Below are 14,632 nucleotides of genomic sequence, written 5' to 3' on the forward strand. Positions count from 1 at the left end.
CAAGGTGACATGATGTCAAAGGGCATGGTTTAGCTGCCTACATAAACACTTCTCAAGAAGTCTCATTTCTTAATGATTCCACTACTTCCCAATAGTAGAAGCTGAGTAATAAGCCTCATACAGAGGCCTTCTAGATGTAATATATAGCTAACACTCTGGAAATACTATATATCTGACACAAGTATGCTGTGGGGTGTCATTCTGTATGCTATAAAAATGTGTTGCTCTGATTGGTTGATAAATAAAAAACTGATTAGCCACTAGTCAAGCAGGAAGTATAGATGGGACAAGCAGACAAGGGGAATTCTGGGAAGAAGAAGGGCAGAGTCAGGAGTCACCAGCCCAGACAAACAAGGAGTAAGATGTGAAGGCAGAAGAAAAGGTTCCAAGCCCTGTGGCTAAATATAAATAAGTATTATGGGTTAATTTAAGTGAAAGAGCTAGTCATGATTAAACCTGGGCTAATGGCTGAGAAGTTATAAATAATATTAAGCCTCTGTGTGATTATCTAATAAAAGTCTGAGTGACTGCAGATGAGACATTTGTCCCAACTACACACCAGGCAGGACACAGAAAATCTTCTGACTACACAAGTATGAATCCTGTTATGGCATTTTCCTTTTATTGTTGTTTTTTTCTACTTAGAAGGGTTTTTTTTTTTTTTAGTTTTTTTCTTGAATAATTTTTTATCATTTTACATACCAATAACAGATGTCCCTCTCTTTCTTTCCTCCTTCTAGCCTTCCCCCCAATCCACTCCCCTTCCCTCCTCCACCAAAAAGGTAAGGCCTCCTATGGGGAGTCAGTAGAGCTTGGTACCTTCAGTAGTGACAGGTAGACCAGTTAACAATTTTTTTATACTATATATTCTTTTCATTTTACATACCAACCACAGTTCTCTCTCTCCCCCTCCCATTCCCTACCCTCCACCTCCTATCCACTCTTCAGAGAGTAAGACATCCCCTGGGGTGTCAACAAGGTTTGACACATCAAGTTGAGGCAGAACCAAGCCCCTTCCCTCTGCATCAAAGCTGAGCAAGGTATCCCACTACAGGGAGTGGACTCCAAAAGGCCAGTTCATGTACTGGGGGATAAATCCAACTCCCACTGTTAGGAGCTCTCAAGCAGACCAACTGCCATCCATATATAGAGGACCTGGTTCCATCTCTGCAGGTTCTCCATCCATCCATCCATCCATCCATCCATGCTCCAGAGTCCTTGAGCTCCCACTAAGGAGCTAAGTTTGGCTGTCTCTGTGGGTTTCCCTATCATGATCTTGACCCCTGTCCAATCCCTTCTGCCTCTCTTTGTGTTAGAGAGGATGAAGAGTAAGGGAAATACTTCTCCACTGCTGGTAGGAGTGTAAACTTATACAGTTATTTTGGAAATCAGTATGGTAGTTTTTCAGAAAGTTGGGAATCAATCTACTTCAAGACCCAACAATACCACTCTTGGCCAAATTTCAAAGGATATTCAATAATACCACAAAGACACTTGCTCAACTCTGTTCATAGCAGCAGTATTCATAATAGCTAGAACCTGGAAACAATCCCAATGCCCCTCAACAGAAGAATGGATAAAAAAATATGTGGTACATTTACACAATGCAGTATTACTTAGCAGTAAAAAAAAAAAAAATAGCATCATGAAATTTGCAGGCAAATGGATGGAACTAGGAAAATGTCATCCTGATTGAGGTAACTCAGCCCCAGTAAGACAAACATGGTATGTACTCACTCATACATGGATATCAGATGTAAAGCAAAGGATAACCATGCCACAATACACAGCTGCATATAAACTAGGTAACAAGGGGGACTGTAAGAGGGACACATACAAAATGCCCTGGTAGGGGCAAGTAGATAAGATCGCCTGGGTAAACTGGAAGGGGATGGAGGGGAGGGGAGGGGTTAGAGGATGAGAACATTAATGAACTGAATGGTTGAGTAGGTGGAGGGACAGAGATGAGCAATGAAAGAGATATCTTGATAGAAGGAGCCATTATGAACTTAGGGAGAACCCTGGTGCTGTGGAAATTCCCAGAAATCCACAAGGATGAGCCCAGCTAAGACTCCTAGCAATAGTGGAGAGGGTGCCTGAATGGGCCTTCCATTGTAATCAGATTGGTGAAAAACCCTAATTCTTACAATAGAGCCTTTATCCAGTGACTGATGGAAGCAGATACAGAGATCCACAGCAAGGCATGGGGCTGAGCACCTAGAGTCCAGTTAACAAATCTTAATGGATAAAGAGAAGTTCACTCACGGCATTAATGAAGGAGGAAAATTAATTCTATTAAAAAGTAAAACTTTAAATCCTTTAAGCTTTTCTTTCTTTCTTCATTTTTTTCCTTAATAGCAATTACCACATTATGAAGCAAATGGCCTAGCTGTAATTTTTAGAGAGCTGTAGAAGAAAATAATCACCCCAAATACATTATACTATACTCTCTTGAATTACCTGGAGAAGCTGGATTGTATGTTCAAAATCATAGATTATGCTTATGAGCTTAGAAAGATTAAAATAGTTTATTCTCTCATTGTTTCTTTAATTTTATCTTGCGTGTGTTTGTTGAGTGTGTGTGTGTGTGTGTGTGTGTGTGTGCGCGCGCGCACGCGTGTGCATGTGCATCATGATGCAAAAGAAAAAAAAATCAAATGTCAATTCCTTAACTCTACTGTGTTTAAATTTGTATCTCAATGTTTTTATTCATTACTATATATGCCAACCTAGCTCCAGTACCCCTCCAGGAAGTTTCTTTCCTCAGCCTCCTACCCTAAGTGGGAGCCCTGAGATTACCAACATATGCCTAACATACTTGGTTTTGCATGGATTCTGCACATTTGAACTAGTATCTTCCCTCCCATGCAACAAGCACTTTACTTACTGAGCCTTCTTCTCAGCCTCTGTTGTAGGCTTTTCAAAAGGAAACTTATTTCTGTTTACTTGGATTTCTTATAGTCAAGTCCTTCTCTTTTCATTTTCTACCCAGGAATTTATGATAATTCTTACAAGTCATCCTAATTGTTATCATTCATGTTTTCTATATTTCCATAAATCCATGGAGACAGTACTGGGAATTCATTTTATTGATTTCTTTTCTCTCCTCCTGTGAGAGAGTGACAGATGGCCTGATTTCTAGTCCCATCAGGTTTCCCTAAGATGTCTTTCCCCATGCTTTAAATGGTAGCCAAGAGTCATATTCAGTAGTCCCTCAAGACATGGAACACTTGTCACAGTCTGATATATAGCTGGATATGATGCATGTCTTTCATATGACTGCCCAATATGAAATTTAATCTGTGTGGTGACAGATTTAGTTTTTTTCACTGCATATTCCAAAGAAATTATAGTCACATCTGCAGCATAATAAAAGAACAAGAAAAAAGTACTAATTAACAGTTGAATATTGACTCTCCTGCAAAATTTTAGGATGACCATTTATGTGTGTCCTTACTGCCCTCTGCATTTGGTTAGTCCACCTGTCATAGTAAGTATTATAATCAATTTGTTACTATTTCTTTCCCATCAATCTGTGGAACTTTGAGGATAAGTGTTTTTTTATTTCCCATTGTTTATTCAATTTAGAAATATCTAATTTTGATTAACTGGATTTCTTGAAAGATGCCATGAATAAATATTATAATACACATGTTAAAATTTCACAATGGAAGATAAAGTTATAAGCCATGTTTCATGTTATGGGCAAAATATGAATCCAGAAGAGCAATGGAAGACTCTTACCAAACTCTGAAGTAATTTCAAGATTTGTTTAAATTTTAAAATAAAGAACAAAAAAAAATACAAAAGGATAATGGTATTTACTCATTTAAATGCTATTTTACACGTGTCTTAATGAATCTGCCTTATAATATAAACATATTTATTATTCATAAGAATTTATACTAGCTTGAGTATTTCAAATTAAATTGTATGTGTAGGTCTCTTAGAAAGAAAATTTGTGACGAGAAAACACCAATCACTATGTATATAATTACATATAGAAACTCTTCAGTGCTGCACACAGAGACGTTTATTTACATACACAAGAACACACATGTAAATCTGAATATGAATATTCCTTCATTTTGTTTAAAATAAATTCTTTGATTTAAATATTATTTTATTTTGATTTTCTGTGAATGAGTGTTGGCATGCATATATGTACTTATACCATTTGTGTGTATAATGCCAGTGGAGGTCAGAAGAGAATGTCACATCCTTGGAAACTGGTTGTAGAAGGTCTGCATGTATGTCATGGTTGTGAGGGTTAGTGTCATTGTGCATTTCCTAACAGTGGAAGGTGAGCTATATCTGACTCTTTTGTCTGCTCTTGGAACCCTCTTTCTCCTTGCCCAGCCTTAATATGGGAGTTTGTGCCTAGTTTTACCACATAGAGAGGATGATTGGACCACAGGCATGAGTGCAGATATCTGAGATGGTATGCACTTGGCTGTGCTCTGGGGAGGTCTTTTGCTCCATCCTTTGGTGTTTCTATAAATATCCTAGGGCAGAGACAGTCAGGGCCCATTGGAATAGGTTCCAGGTCCTCTGGAGATTAACCTGTATTTTTTATCTGTTTATCTCCACAATCTAAATCCTTCTAATTATTATTTTCTGCTACTCTCACTCAAGAAAACTCTGGGGAACTGCGGTGTTGTTGTTGAATGGAGAAAGAAGAAACTGTGGTCATAATGTATGTAATATATGAGAAAAGAATAAATGTAAAAAATGTGTTTTTCTGACCTGAGTGAGATGTGAGGGATAGAGAAATATTCACATATAGGCTTATACCCAGAGTTATACTGTAAGGAGTTGAAATTACAGATCTGAGATAGAGGAGGAGGAAAGGAATAAGGGATGGAGAGGAAAAGTGTGGAAGGGGGAAAGAGCTGATGAAATGGGAGGGAAGAGGAAGGAGAGAAAGATGGAGGGATGACAGAGAGAGAGAGAGAGAGAGAGAAAGAGAGAGAGAGAGAGGGGGGAATACAGGAAAATAAAGTGTATAAAAGTTAAGAAGAAAGACAGAGACAGGATTGATCACATTCAGGAGACATGACCACAAACAGAAGACTAGATTCTGATTTGTAGAGATGAAAATGATATTGAATTATCATAAAGGAATTTTCTAAGACATATTGTCATGATAAGGACTTCTGCCTCAGCATTCAGTGCATCAAGAATTGAGATGCACTTCAAATGAATGCCAGACAGCTGGGCGATAGTGGCGCATGCCTTTAATCCCAGCACAAGGGAGCTAGAGCCAGGAGGATCTCTGTGAGTTCGAGGCCGGCCTGGGCTACCAAGGGAGTTCCAGGAAAGGCACAAAGCTACAAAGAGAAACCCTGTCTCGAATAAATAAATAAATAAATAAATAAATAAAGAAAGAAAGAAAGAAAGAAAGATAAAAAATAAATGCCAGACAGATAATCGTCTTATGGAAATATTTTTTACATTAAATTATCACAATTTAAAATGACCATTATTTGATTGTTTTTAATTTTATCTCATTTTTACAATTTTAAAATTGGATTTGGATTTTTTTTAAGGTAGAAGCTTCAGAAAAGTGTTCAGTAATTAACTTATGGCAGTCACAACTGCTGGACTGAATTCCAAGGATCATCTCCTGTCCTTTGGGAAACTTGGATTGTAAAATTCAAAGACTGACCTTGCTTCTGATTTTACAAGGAATATTATATTCAGTCTAGCCTTCAAGATCTCGATGGAAGAAAGATGAAAGGATTAGTTGAAATTGAATCCTCTGCCCACAATCCAGGGAAGAAAAAAGAAGAAACATTTGCACAGCCATAAATTATACATGAGAAGACATATGATAATAACATAATCTGAAGGAGCCAGGCTTCCCAAGTTAAGTGAAGAAGTGGATGTTAAGTTACATGAATGGTAAGAGTGAATTAATTTGAAGAGATAGAAAAACATATGGTTTTAAATTTTTAACTCCACATTTTCTTAAATGCTTTCAAATGAAATGCATTTCTACATAAATGGTAGCTAAAATTACCCAGATAAATCTCATTTAAACTATATTTATTCATTTATAAAAGTACCCAAACTATTTTGCCTTCATAAAATATTGTATAAAAGGTCAATACAAGCTGATTTTTATATACATCTCTGCTTTAGAAACAGATCACAGTTAAAGTAACTGGAACATTTTTTAAAAAAGAAAATCATATTTGGTTTTAAGAAATATCCTATTAATTTATTTAAGTTATATTGTTTAAATTAATGCTTTCCAGAATTACTTATAGATTAGTCCTGATACTAGGGCTGAATCATTTTTACCCATCATCGACTGCATATGTGTATTTATTTGGGGATGGATTGTCAGATCAAAGTTGATTCTAATACTGTTTTTAATTTAGATTTCTTAAATAGCATGTAATAATAAAATTCTCATGAAATAACAAAAAAATGGGTCATTATTGCCAATAAAACTTGTTTTCAATGCTCCAAGAAATTATAAATTATTATCTTCTGAAGACAGGGACTTTTTTCTCATGATTTGGTGTCAACACAGGCTACTCCTGTGCTGGCTGCCCCTTTATTATTGATTATTAAAAATTCTAAATGTCTTATCAATTTCAGTGCAAAATTTAAGAAATGTTGGAAGGTCAGCTGTATACTATGGCAAGTGTTATTTCCCTAGAAAGTGCTAGTGTGTTCAAATTAAAGCTCCATAATGCCAACAATTGATGTTGAACGCATGAAATCTTTACTTAAATAGTTACTATAAATTCTATTTTACTGATTAAAATCAATAATCTCCTTTAAAATATTTTGGAGTGTATAAGTCTGCTCTGTTTGATGGTGGTTAGAAACCATAAACCTTCAATCATCATGAAAAATTCCCAGTGTCTAGATGGAAGAGATCTCAAAAGCATGAAAATAAACACTAAAAATCCAAATAAATGTCAAAGTCAACTTTTGAAACAATGGCAAATTAGATGTTGGCTTATTAGATACTGTGTCATTTCATTATTTTAAGTGTTCACCATAGTAACAGATTGCTTAGGTAAAAATAAGCCGTGTTTTATTTATCAAGACTATGTATGTTCCCTGTTCATTCTAAGATGATAGACAAATGCACAAGTGATAATCCAGACTCAGGATCCACCGCAACTCAGATCTGAAGTTACAATTTGACAAATGATTTCTCAATCTTCAATCTTTATCTGAATAGATCCTATTGGAATCTTATAGGTACTTTATAACATACATATTTCAGACAAAGAATTTACATAAAAGATTAATCAAAAAATGTAGGTAAACACAAGACTTTTCGTGTTGAATAAACCATTTATATTTTACATAGACATGTTATGAGCAATGACTGACACTGTGTAGTAAAGTTTGACTATATGCCATGTATATAACATATTGCATATTACCTATTTAATGTTCCCAACCACATACAGCAAGAATGAAAATGAAAATTTCACAATTTAAATAACTTCAATTTTATATACAGATATATCAAAAGCAGCAGAAAATCACTAAGGCTTTGTTTGTATATAAAGAAGATTAAATACAGCAAAGTGGGGTAAAAATCAGTGTTATTACAATAGCATAGTGCTGTTTCTAATTAATACTATCCTCAAAGAAGAAATTAAGAGGATCATAAGCATGAAGTCGAAATACAAACTTAATTCCAATAAGAGGCCTTAAGGCTCCTTCCTCCCGGTGACCTGAGGGCAACAATTAAATGAAGTGTTACATATGTAGGACATCTAATATACTGATGCCCAGTGAAGCATTTAGTGTTTTCTTCATACAAAACCACAGGTATACTGTTGTTAATAACCAAAAATTTGGAATTTAATATAGTAGGGACCTGTGGGAAAGACTGACATCATAGGGAACTGGTAATATGTATCTGGATGAACCCCTCTAATGCCATAATAATGGCTGGACAGAGAATGTCAGAGACTCAAATTCTCATCACCTTGATGGCATAATAAATTTTCTTTTTAAAATTAAAAAAATTAAGTACATTTTCTTTGAGGTGATGTTGTAAAACTATACTTTCTAAGAGAGAAGGCTATATTTTCAAATGATTGGATACAATTGTAATATGGTAAATATTTTGGCAAAAAATGATGAGAATTAATTTTGAAACAATGATCATGAAAACAGCTGACAGGTTAATTTAAAAAGTGCTCGCCAGGCAGGGATGGGTCATACCTTTAATCCCAGCACTTGGGAGGCAGAGCCATGCAGATCTCTGTAAATTCAAGGCCAGCCTGGTCTACAGAGTGAGATCCAAGACAAGCACGAAAACTACATAGAGAAACCCTGTTTAGGAAAACAAACAAACAAACAAAAACAACAACAACAAAAAACAAAAACAAAAAACAAAAAATGCTTGACATACTCATGGTGGTTAGTGAACAGAATAATGTTAGCTAAGTATGACAAGAGGATTGCCAAAGCCTCTCTAAGCCTTAGTAGAAATAGATGCTCTGCTCACCCATAACAAGATGGGAGGAGAGGACAACAATGTTTAGAGCCTTCTTATCAAAGTGAGTTTGTGCTATCTTTGTCAAGAATGGAGAGGAAAAGATGGTGAATTTTGGTGTATTTTCTGACAGTCTTAATTTAAAATCAAACAAAAAATATCTCCCAGGAAAGTGACAGACCCTTATTGTTATTCTAATACAATAGAAGAAAAAGCCCTTATGTTTCCTCACTTAGAAATGGCACCAAAGTTCACAGAAAACATGCTGCTTAACTAAAATAACATAATGACCCTCATACCCAGTGATAGTGGGTGACTTTAATTCCCTATTTTAGCCAATATAAAACTCATCAAGACAAAAATCTTAACAGAAATGCTGGAGTTAAATAGCATCACAAATCAAATGGACCTAGTAGATATTTACAGAATACACCGTCCAAACACAAAAGATTTTACCTTCTTCTTGACATCTCATGGAATGTTCTTTAATACTGACCACATATGTGAACACAAAGCAAATAAATATATATAAAAATATTTAAGTAACATTGGATCCTATTTTCCACCACAGATTAAAGTGGATGTCATCAACAATAGAAATTATATAATCTCATGAATAGTGAGCAGTGCACTACTGAATGAAAAGTGGATCAAGAAATAGATTAGGAAAAAATTACAATCATTTAGAATTGACTGAAAATGAAAGCATGAAATACCTTAATCTATGGGACACAATGCATTTCTGAGAGTCAAGTTCACAGCACTAAGCACCTACATAAAAAATTAGACAGATCACATATTAGTAACTCAATGGCAAACCTGAATGGTCTAGAACAAAAAAGAAGAAATACTACTCCAAAGGATTATTCAGTGAAAAATAATGGAACTTGGTGCTCAAACAAATAAAATAGAGGAAAAAAAACATGCAAGAATAAATGAAACTCAAAATTTGTTCTTTGAGAATATCTGTATTATTAATAAACTCACAGAAAAATTAACTAAAATAAAATGAAAGTAGACAAAAGTTAATAAACTTAAATGAAAGGATGGATGCAACTACAGACACTGAGAAAATCCACTGACTCATAATAACATACTTTAAAATTCTGTAGTCTACCTAATTGGAAAACCTTAAGGAAATGAGTGATTTTTTTATATATCCTACCTACTAAAGTTAAATCAAGTTTAGATAAGCAACTTAAACTGATCTATAACCCCTAGGGAAATAGAAGCTGTAATTAAAATTCTCCCAAGCAACAAAAAATGACATAAAAGCCCAGTGACAGATGGCTTCAATTCAGAATTCCGATACACCTTCAAAAAAGAACTAAAGCCAACACTTCTCAAATTATTCCACAAAATATGTACATAAGGAACATAGTCTAGCTCTTTATATGGTGTCACAATTACCCTTATACCTAAGCAATACAGGAAGGAAAGAAAATTACAGGCTAATTTTTTTCTCATAAACTTAGATACAAAAATTTTCAACAAAATATAGGCCAACTGAATAAAAATATTATCGACTGTGATCAAATAGACTTATTCCAAGAAAAGCAAGGATGGTTCAATGTGTATTAGTTGATAAAAGTGATCCACCATTAAACATACCAAAAGACAAAAACACATGATCATCTCAATACATATGACAAACTCCAACACTCTTTTGTGATAAGTCCTGGAAAATCTCTCTAGGGATATGAGAGACTTACCTCAAAATAATGAAGGTTACTTAAGCAAGCTCACAGCCAACATCAACAAAAATTGGGAGAAACTCAAAGCACTTTCACTAAACTCAGAAACAAGACTATGTTTTCTACTCTCTGTACATTTTTCAGTAAATTACTTAAAGTCTAAGCAAGATTAATGTGACAACTGAAGGAAATAAGATGGGAATAATAAGGGGAAAAGTCAAAGTATCTTTATTTCTTGAGGATAGGATTAATACATAAACATCAGTAGCCTTTTTATATACAAATGACAAACAGAAAGAAATCAGGTATATCCTTTACAATAGCCTAATTAAAACCTTGAAGTAACTCTAAGCAAGCAAGTGAAAGATTTTTATAATAAAATCTTTAATATACCAAAGAAATAAATTAAAGAATATATCTGAATTTGGGAAGCTTTCTCATGTGCAGGAACCAGGAGGATTAATATAGTACAAATGACTATTCTACTACAAACAATCTAAATTCAATGCAATCACCATGATAATTTCCAAAGCAATTTTAATAGAAATTGAAATGAAATTTTCTGCTTCATATGGGCACACACACACACACACACACACACACACACACACACACAATAAATAAATAAATAAATAAATAAATAAATAAATAAATAAATAAATAAATAAATAAATAAATGTTAAAAACCAGTAGTCCATAATTATAAACTAACTGTCCTGCTGGAAGTATCAGCTTCCCCTATCTCAAGTTAACTACAGAGCTATCGTAATTAAACAGCATGGTATCGTCACAGAACAGACTATATATCTATGGAATCAAACAGAATACCCAGGAATAAGTCCACTCACCTACAAACACCCAATTTTGACAAGAAAGCCAGAAATACAAATTGAAAAAAAAATACACTGTTTGCAATAATTGGTGCTTGTCAAACTGGATGGCTGCATAAAGAACACAAATAGATCCAGATGCTTCACTACCCTGCACAGAACTCAACTTTTTGAGAAAGTGGCAGGCTAGAGAAAGGGAAAAGATTGTTACCAACTACACACCCAATAGACAGCTAAAATCCAAAATATAAAAGCCATAAAAATCTGATCATTAAGGAAACAACCCAATTTAAAATTAGCTGCAAATCATAACAGAGAATTCTCAAAAGATGAAAAACAAATGTCTGAGAAACACTTAAAGAAATGTTCAACCGTCTTAGTCATTGGGGACATGTAATATAAAACTATTGTGAGATTTCATCTTATACCAGTCATAATATCCAATATTAGTAAGAGAAGTGGCAACCCATACTTCTGAGGATGTGGTATCAGGGCAACACTCTTTCATTCTTGCTAAGAAAATGAACTTGTACATCTACTACAGAAATCTGGGTTGTAGTTCCTAAGGAAGTTACAAATAGATCTACCTCAAGATATACTCTTGCGCATACACCAAAGGATTCTACATTACATGGCAGAGACACTTGCTCATCTATGTACATTGCTGCCAGAAATTGGAAACAATGTATATATCAGTCAATGGATGAATGGATATAAAAATATGATATATTTATACAATGATATATTACTCAGCAGTTAAAAAAAATCATGAAATTCTCAGGTGAATGATGGAGGCAGGAAAAAAATCATCTTAAGTGAGATAACTCAGATAGAGAAAGACAAATTTGATATGTATTCTCTTATATGTGCATTTTAGTGTTTATGTCTTTCATGTACAGTCTATAATCCATGTCATGAGAAAAGTTAGTATGCAGTTAGGACTAGAGAGAAATCTCAATGGAATCATCAAATGCAAGGGAAGACAAAGCCCCATCTACAACACTCTCATCACTATTGCCAGGAATGGGTTATATCTATTTGAGTTGTTGGCCAAAGGAGTCCCATGAAAACCTTCAAATAATCCACACTTTTGATAAGATAAGGGATTGCTCTCTCCAAACTGATAATAAGGTCCTATTGCTGAAGACAACATCTAAGTAACTCATTGAACAAAGAAAAATTGAACTGGTGCCTAACTAGAGCATTGACCTCTGCTGACTAGTGTCCATGGTGCTGGAAGATACACTGTAAATTACCAGAGGAGAAAGGTGAGCACCAACCCACTACAAATTTGAGGTCTACAATATTGACCTGCCTGCAACATCCACTTGTGCAAGAGTGTTACAGTAATAAGCACAAGGTTATGTAACAACCAACCAGTCTCTGATTAGAATTAAGGGTCACTCCATGAAATGGAATCCATTCCTGACCCTGCCTAGGTGGCCAAGAACCTGAATTTTGGGGCCTAGGAGAAAAACAAATATTTCTATTCTGATGATAAAAAAAAGTACCAGCAAACTGACTCTTAACAACATTCTTTTATGCTCGTATATTATTGTCTTGCTCTGCCATCATCAATGAAGCTTGTTTTTCTTCAGCACCTGGGAACAAATACAGAGACTGATGTCAGGAAAATATGCAGAAATTGAGAGACTTGGGAATCCTCCGTGCTAAATGGGATGCCTCCATCAAATTCCTTTCTTTAGGGCTCAGGGCACTTTATCGAAGAGGAGGTAGAAAGACTGTAAGGGCCAGACAGAATGCAGGACACCAAAGGCACAAGGCCTTCCAGACAGAACAGGGCTGATGGACATATGAAACTATGGAAAAATGTAATACCATTAACAGGGCCTGCACAAGTCTAAGCCAGATGATTCCCTGTGCTAATAGAGGAAGTAGATGCAATGCCCCATCCCTAAGCCAGAAGCTCTCTCTATTGGATAACCTCAAGCACAGGAAAACTTTGTTTCTCCAATGGAGTCACACTGTGTATACAAACTATATTTAAGAATAGGCCCCTTGTCCAGCAGTAGATGGACAACATAAAATCTCTCCAATGGTATTTTTGAAGAATTTTTGTTATATAATGCTTTGTGTGGGGTCCCCCCCCCCCAGCACACTTCCTATCCTTTGCTTATGTATTAAGCTTTCCAATCATGTATTCATGGTATCTCTGTTTTTATATGTTTCTGGTCCTTTTTATTTGGATATTTTTGCTATTTGTTTTGTCATATTCTAATAGATTTTATTTTTACATTTTCTTTATTGTTGTCTTTTTTAAAATAAGAGAAAGAAAGCACATTCACACACACACACACACACATACACACACACACACACACACACACACACACACACCACACACACACACACACACACACACACACACACACACATATATATATACCTTTTGTACTTTAATATATATTTACTCAGAAATCTGACATGACACCTGTAGTGCAGATATGTTTTATACTTTGAGGTACAATTATCCTGAGAGTTCAAGACAGGCCTAGGGAGGAAAAAAGTACTTCCGACCAAGGCAAGGAATGAGAAAAGTTGATAAATGGCTTGAGAGAGATAGGAAGAATGGGGTGAAAAGATCTAGCACATGATATCACAGTCCTGTGAACCATAGATAATAGTAATACAGCACATATTTCAAGAATTACAAGAGAGGTTGTGGATATTTTCATGAAATAAGACTAATACATGATGGCAGAGATAAATCTGCCAACCCTGATTTGAAGTTTGGGCAATGGAAACATGAATCCAAACCTGACAAGTGCACACCATTAGTTGCGACAGGATTTTATGGTTTTATTTACCAGTCGTAGAGTAAATCTTAAGATAAAATTTAAAGCATGATTTTTTTTTTTTATCATAAAGTACCCAGGAAACTATTGGTTCGTATTAGGGACTTTAAAGTATCTCTCAACTGGAAGGGGTTTCAGGCATTGAGATCTACTGCTACTGGAAAAAGAAATTAAAAAGTCACCACAGCATCTGAACAGCAGGTATCATATTATATATAAATGATTACTTTATTTGAAAAGAGCTTTTTCTGAATCATTTTTCTAGTTGTACTTTTTCTGAAAGTCTCCAGGGAGCTAAAGCCCAGAGGGAGAACAGAGATGATGCAGGTGTCAGCATGACAAGCAGGTAGGATGCCATTCCAGAGCAGAGACTCATCCCAGGTCAGTGTAGCTGGAGAGCTTTTCTCCAGGTCCCACTAAACCCCAGCAGACTGATAGCTCACTTATAAGACAAACACACAGACACTTATATTATTTAAACTGCTTGGCCATTAGCTCAGGCCTGCCATTGTCTGGCTCTTACTCTTATATTTAGCCCATTTCTATTAGTCTATACTTTGCCATGTGGCTCGTGGCTTACCTGTACCTTACATCTCGCTTGTCATGGCGGCTGGCAGGTCCCCCCGCCTCTGCTTTCCACTTCCCAAAATTCTCTTCTCTGCTTGTCCCACCTATATTTCCTGCCTGACTACTGGCCAATCAGTGTTTTATTTTAACCAATCAGAGAAACACATTTGACATACTTGAACATCCCAAAACTGGTCAGAGAAACAATCACCAGTCACAGCTGAGTAATGAATAAAGTTCCTGCGC

Source organism: Onychomys torridus, chromosome 6 (genome assembly GCF_903995425.1).
Source record: "Onychomys torridus chromosome 6, mOncTor1.1, whole genome shotgun sequence".
Taxonomy (NCBI): Eukaryota; Metazoa; Chordata; class Mammalia; order Rodentia; family Cricetidae; genus Onychomys; species Onychomys torridus.